The sequence below is a fragment of the Lathyrus oleraceus genome, chromosome 7, assembly GCF_024323335.1.
Source record: "Lathyrus oleraceus cultivar Zhongwan6 chromosome 7, CAAS_Psat_ZW6_1.0, whole genome shotgun sequence".
NCBI classification, from domain to species: Eukaryota; Viridiplantae; Streptophyta; class Magnoliopsida; order Fabales; family Fabaceae; genus Lathyrus; species Lathyrus oleraceus.
The window spans coordinates 193,321,405-193,328,548 of record NC_066585.1 but is presented as its reverse complement, the minus strand read 5'-3'; the positions used below and the strand labels follow the sequence as shown (position 1 = coordinate 193,328,548).

At 37.8% G+C, this 7,144-nt stretch overlaps 1 pseudogene; it reads left to right on the top strand.

Moving 5' to 3' along the window:
* Positions 1 to 255: 255 nt before the first annotated feature.
* LOC127100421 (cytochrome P450 736A117-like) lies at positions 256 to 6,934 on the top strand (annotated as a pseudogene).
* The last annotated feature ends 210 nt before the right edge of the window (positions 6,935 to 7,144 follow it).

Genomic DNA, 7,144 nt, shown 5'->3' with positions numbered 1-7,144 from the left:
CTGTTTCTAGTTTCTAGAATTAGACAAATTTATGTTGGAAGTTAAATGTAACCTCTTCTGTTCTCCTCTCTATCATTATCCTAATTCAGATAAAATTTATATGGTCTGGTTTTCATTCAATGCTGTGATTTTCACCTCCAATCATTATTATTATTATATTAATAATCCCAGAAGAAGAATCGATAAACATCATAACATCATCAAGTGATATATCAGAATAGGAAGAGTGCTTTTTTATCACTCAAAGCTTAAGCCATGTTTACCTTTCTACAAACTTCTCTTTAACATGCAAATTACTATTCACTATTCTTCACTATCTTTCCTCTCTTACTCTCTTTTTTCTTCATTATCAAATATTGGTATTATTCCACCACAAAAAACTCACCACCTTCATATTAGATTTAATTATTAGATTTAATTCATATTTAAGTTTGTTAGATATTAGATTTAAATATTAGATTTGATTCATATTTAAGTTTGTTAGAGGCTTATAAATAGGGTGTCAATCATTGTAACTTTTAATCATGTTTTGTAGCCGTCATTCTCTTAATAGAATATTCATCTTTTATTCTACCTTTGCACCAACAATTGGTATCTAGAGCTCCGGTTCGGATTCATTGGGAAACACGGGAAACACGAGTGAACGTGAGGTCTTGTGTGTTTGATTTTGATTCTTAGATTCGTGTTGAATCTTGAACAAAATCTGATCAGAATTTTAATTCTGTGGGTTGGGAAACACTGTGTGAGAAATCTGAGTGTACTGTGCAAGGTAGAAAGATGAACGGAAACGGCAACATGAACACCAAACTTCCAGTATTTGACGGTAAAAACTGGAATCGTTGGATGATCCAAATGCGTGTATTGTTCGGTGCTCAAGATGTTCTAGATCTTGTCACTGATGGTTATGTTCCGGTAGCAGCAGATGCGACGGATGAACAGAAAAACGCGCAGAAGGAAGTAAGGAAGAAGGATCAAAAAGCATTGTTCTTCATTCATCAATGTGTTGATGTAAATGTGTTTGAGAAGATTGCAGATTCAACGACAGCAAAGGCTGCGTGGGACACACTGGTTAGATGTTATGGTGGTGACGCATCAGTGAAGAAGGTGAAGCTTCAGTCCTTGAGAAAGCAATATGAGAATCTCAACATGAAGAATAATGAGAAAGTTTCTGAATACATCTCCAGAGTGATTCTGATCACTAATGAGATGAAAGCGTGTGGAGAAACTCTTTCTGAAGAAACAATCATGGAGAAGGTATTGAGATCCCTTACCTCTCAATTTGATTACATTGTGGTAGCAATAGAACATTCCAAGGATTTGAGCACAATGAGAATTGAAGAGCTGCAGAGCAGTCTAGAAGCGCAAGAGTTGCGTTTGACTGAAAGAACTTCTGAAAGGGAAGTAGAGCAGCAGGCTCTGAAAGCAACTTCTGATAGGAGGTATCAGAAGCAGTCAGAAGCCAGGAGAAGATCTGATGGTGGTCAGAAGTCAGAAAGCTCAACCTCTGATAGACAAAAGAATGCTCAGAAGGGAAAAGAGAAGTATGACAAGAAGAAAATCCAATGTTACTGCTGTAAGAAGTTTGGTCATTTTGCTAGAGACTGTTGGTCAAACAAGGAGAGAAAATCAGAAGAAGCAAATATAGCCAGAAGTTCTGATGACGAATCTGTGCTATTGATGGCCTCTGAATCTGATAATATGGATCTGATAGACTGGTGGTATATGGACACTGGCTGTTCAAATCATCTTACTGGAAACAAGAAATGGCTGGTTGACTTTGACTCTGAAAAAAGGACAAAGATCAGATGTGCTGATGACAAATATCTTAATGCAGAAGGTATGGGAAATGTCAGAGTGATTCTGAACAATGGGAAAACAGCATTGATTCAGAACGTGTGGTATGTACCTGGCATCAGAAGCAATCTGATGAGTGTGGGACAATTAATTGAGAAAGGTTTCTCAGTTACCATGAAGGACAATCTTCTGAAGCTGTATGACTGCAATCAGAAGTTGATTATGGAGTCAGAACAGGGAAGGAATAGAACATTCAAGGTGAATGTCAGAACTGCAGACTCAGAATGTCTTAGTGCAACAAGTGCTGAGAAGGAGAGTGAGCTGTGGCACAGAAGATTTGGTCATTTGAATTTCAGAAGCTTAAAACATCTGAATTCAAAGAAGTTGGTACATGGAATTCCTGCAATTAAGAAGCCTGAAAAGTCATGCAAAGTTTGCATGGAAGGAAAACAACCACGATTGCCATTTGCGTCAGAAACTGCTCCAAGAGCAAAACATGCCTTGGGAGTTGTACATTCTGATGTGTGTGGTCCATTTCCAGTAGCATCGATTGGAGGGAATAAATACTTTGTGTTATTTGTTGATGAATTCACAAGAATGACATGGGTATCCCTTATTAAGTTTAAACACGAGGTGTTTGATGAATTCAAGAAGTTCAGAATGAAGGCTGAGAATCAGAGTGGTCAGAAGTTGAAGATTCTTAGAACTGACGGTGGAGGTGAGTATAACTCCAAAGAGTTCCAGAAGTTCTGTGAGGAGAATGGAATTGAGCATGAGGTTACTGCTCCTTATACCCCTCAACACAATGGTCTTGCTGAAAGAAGAAACCGCACTTTGCTTGATATGGTGAGAAGCATGCTAAAGGAGAAGAAGCTTCCTCAGAAGCTCTGGGGAGAAGCTGTTGCCACTGCAACGTATGTACTCAACCGATGTCCTACGAAGAAGTTGAAGGAAATAGTTCCAATACAGAAGTGGACTGGAGATAAGCAAAGTGTTAGTCATCTGAAGGTGTTTGGTTCTGTTTGCTATAAACATGTTCCAGAAGCCAGAAGACAGAAGCTGGATGATAGAAGCAAAGTGATGATTCTGATAGGGTACCACAGTACAGGTGCATACAAGCTCTATTGTCCAGAAACCAATAAAATTGAATTCAGCAGAGATGTGATTGTGAAGGAATCAGAAGTTTGGAATTGGGATAAGTCTCAATCTGATTCTGATGTTAGAACTTCTGAAGAAAGGTCAGAGTTCAGAATTTCTGAGGTTGGAGTAAATTCTGACGTTGATTCTGACTCTGATAGTGATCCAGAATCTGATGTTCCAGACTTTGATGTTGCAGACTCTGATGTTTCAGACTCTGATGATCCTGACTCTGATGACCCAGACTCTGATGGTAATCCAGATTCTGGTGGCAATTCAGACTTTGGAAATATGCTAGAACCTTCAGATGGTCAAAGCTCTGGAGGAAGTCAACCATCTGAAGGTAGAAACTCTGAAGTTGAAGACTCTGAACAAGTTCAGAGACCACAAAGAATCAGAAACATCCCCAGAAGATATGCAGAATTTGACATGCTGCAAGACACTGAAGTAGACTCTGAAGGAGAAGTTATTCAGTGTGCCATGTTAGTAGACTCTGAACCCATAAGTACAGAAGAGGCTCTTAAGCAGAAGCTCTGGTTGAAGGCCATGAAAGAAGAACTTGATGCTATAGAGAGAAACAAGACTTGGAAGCTGACAGAACTTCCAAAAGACAAGAAAGCCATCAGCGTCAGATGGGTTTTCAAGCAGAAGTTAAAGCCAGATGGTTCAATTGGCAAACATAAAGCAAGGTTGGTAGCCAGAGGATTTCTACAGAAACCTGGGCTGGATTACTCTGAAGTGTTTGCACCTGTAGCAAGACATGAAACAATCAGAATGGTGATTGCAATAGCTGCTAACAGGAATTGGCCTCTGATGCATTTAGATGTAAAATCTGCATTTCTGAACGGTCCATTAGAAGAAGAAGTTTACGTGTCACAACCTCCTGGATTTGTGAAAAAGAATCAGGAAGGGATGGTGTACAGATTATACAAAGCTCTATATGGATTGAAACAAGCGCCCAGAGCTTGGAATCTGAAGATTGATTCATTTTTCAAGAGGCAAGGCTTTCAGAAATGTGAGATGGAGTACGGTGTCTATGTTCAGCATACTTCTGAAGGAAATATGACTCTGGTATGTTTATATGTTGATGATATACTGCTGACTGGAAGTTCTGAACAGGAGATAGCCAAGTTCAAGAAAGTTCTGATGAATGAATTCGAAATGACTGATCTAGGCAAAATGACATACTTTCTAGGGATGGAATTCAGATACTCTGAGAAAGGTATTATTTTGCATCAGCTCAAGTATGAATTAGAACTTCTGAAGAGATTTGAACTGGAGAATTGTAAGATTGCTGTCACACCTTCTGATACAAATCAGAAGCTGGATTCTGACTCTGATGGAAAGGATGTGGACGCTACAACCTTCAAACAGTTAGTTGGTTCTCTGAGGTATTTGTGCAATACCAGACCTGATATTTGCTATTCAGTTGGGATGGTTAGTAGGTTCATGAGTAAACCTAAGTGGTCCCATTACCAAGCTGCAGTCAGGATTCTGAGGTATATCAAGGGAACTCTGAAGTATGGAGTATTATTTCCTTCTGGAAGAAAGGATGAGTCAGAACTTCTGAGTTATTCAGATTCTGATTGGTGTGGAGACAGAGTTGACAGAAGAAGTACGTCTGGGTACTTATTCAAATTTCTGGGAGGTCCCATTTCTTGGTGTTCCAAGAAGCAACCTGTTGTGGCGTTGTCAACTTGTGAAGCTGAATATATTGCAGGTGCTGTTACTGCATGCCAAGCTGTGTGGATTCTGAATCTATTGCAGGATCTGAAGATTAAAGTAAACAAACCTCTGAAGCTGATGATTGACAACAAGTCTGCAATCAATCTTGCCAGAAACCCAGTGTTGCATGGGAGAAGCAAGCACATTGAGACCAAGTATCATTTTCTGAGACATCAAGTTCAGAGGGGAGTGTTAGAAGTTGTACACTGCAGCACTCAGAAGCAGTTGGCAGATGTTCTGACGAAAGCTATCAAGACTGACCAATTTCTCATATTAAGGGATGGAATTGGTGTTACAAGTTTTGATGGAATATGAATTAAGGGATGGTATTAGATTTAATTATTAGATTTAATTCATATTTAAGTTTGTTAGATATTAGATTTAAATATTAGATTTGATTCATATTTAAATTTGTTAGAGGCTTATAAATAGGGTGTCAATCATTGTAACTTTTAATCATGTTTTGTAGCCGTCATTCTCTTAATAGAATATTCATCTTTTATTCTACCTTTGCACCAACACTTCACCTCCAAGATTTCCACTACTTGGTAATCTTCATCGACTTGGCTTATTCCCTCACCGCACACTCCAAACTTTATCTCAAAAATATGGTCCTTTAATGCTTCTTTATTTCGGGAAGGTTCCAGTACTTGTGGTTTCTTCTGCTGATGCAGCAAGAAAAATAATGAAAACTCACGATTTGGTTTTCTCCGATAGGCCACAAATTAAAACCTTTGATATCCTTTTATACGGTTCCAAAGATGTGGCAAGTTGTGCATATGGTGAGTATTGGAGGCAAATAAGGAGTCTCTGTGTGTTACACGTTCTGAGTAATAAAAGGGTTCAATCTTATCGTCGTGTTAGAGAGGAAGAAACTTCAAGAATGATGGAATATATTAAGGAGTATTCTTCTTCTGCATCGTCGCCGTTGAATTTATCCGAGTTGTGTTCTACGATTACTAATGATATAGTATGTAGGGTGGCTCTAGGAAAGAGATACCGTGAAGGAAGAGGGAAGAAATTTCAGGAAATGTTATTGGAGTTTGGGGAATTATTGGGCACTGTATGTATAGGAGACTATATACCTTGGCTCCATTGGTTGGGAAAAGTAAACGGTTTTTATAGAAAAGCAGAAAGAGTAGCCAAACATTTGGATGAGTTTATAGAAGAAGTAATTGAGGATCACATTAGTCGTAGCTCTGAAGGAGATGTTGGTGTTAATGATAATGAGGATTTTGTGGATGTTTTGCTTTCAGTTCAAAAGACTAATGCTATTGGCTTCCAAATTGATACAACTGCAATAAAAGCTTTGATACTGGTAAGTAATATCATTCATTTATAGTTAAACTATTCACACACTCTAACGTAATTTGTTTATATTTAATTGTGCTTTTTCCCTCTACTACATGTAGGACATGTTTGCTGGAGGTACGGATAGTACATACACAGTCCTAGAATGGGTAATGACAGAACTGTTACGACACAAAACTGTAATGCATAAATTGCAAGATGAAGTGAGAACAGTGGTTGGTAACAAAACTCATGTATCTGAAGACGATTTGGTTAATATGAACTACTTGAAGGCAGTGCTCAAAGAAACACTTCGCCTGCATGTCCCGGTTCCGTTGTTAGTCCCTCGGAGATGTATGGAAGATATCAAACTTGATGGCTATGACATTGCAGCTGGCACACAGGTAATTGTTAATGGTTGGGCAATTGCAAGAGACCCTTCAAGTTGGGAAGAACCTCTAGAGTTTAAACCAGAAAGGTTTATGAATAGTTCAATAGATTATAAAGGATTGGATTTTGAACTTATACCATTTGGAGCTGGAAGAAGGGGTTGTCCTGGAGTGTCATTTGCTATTGTTGTGATTGAGTTGGTGCTAGCAAACCTTGTTTGCCAATTTGATTGGAAATTGCCTGATGGAGTTGCAGAGGAGGATTTGGACATGTCTGAAACTTCTGGCATTACCTGTCATAGAAAATACCCTCTCCTTGCACTAGCTACCACCAAATATGAAAATAAAAAATGAATAAGCAACCATAAGAAAGTAACACATAATTAAAGATAAACAAAGATGTTTCATGTTTTCTATTAAGTGATTGTGTAGTTTTATAAGGTTTCAATATTTTAAATTCAAGGTTAGAAGTTACATTGGGGTTTTCGTTTTCATACTTGTACCCCATGTTTAATGCTCTTGGCTCTTTTGGAGCTATATTATGTATGTACATCCTATCATTCTATTGTATGTACTGTTGCCTCCCTTCTCTTTTTAAAGTCTTACATGTTTTCATGCTCCATGTTTGTTTCAAGTATTTATAAATGAAATTTTCAAAAATAAATTATTCAAAAATAAAAATATATAATTTATGGAAATGGACATTTCCATCTTTCCACATAAAAATAAAACCATAGAAATGAGAAAGTTATATCATTATCAGAAATTTTTATACTTAAGAATAAATTTTTATAATATTCTCATAAATC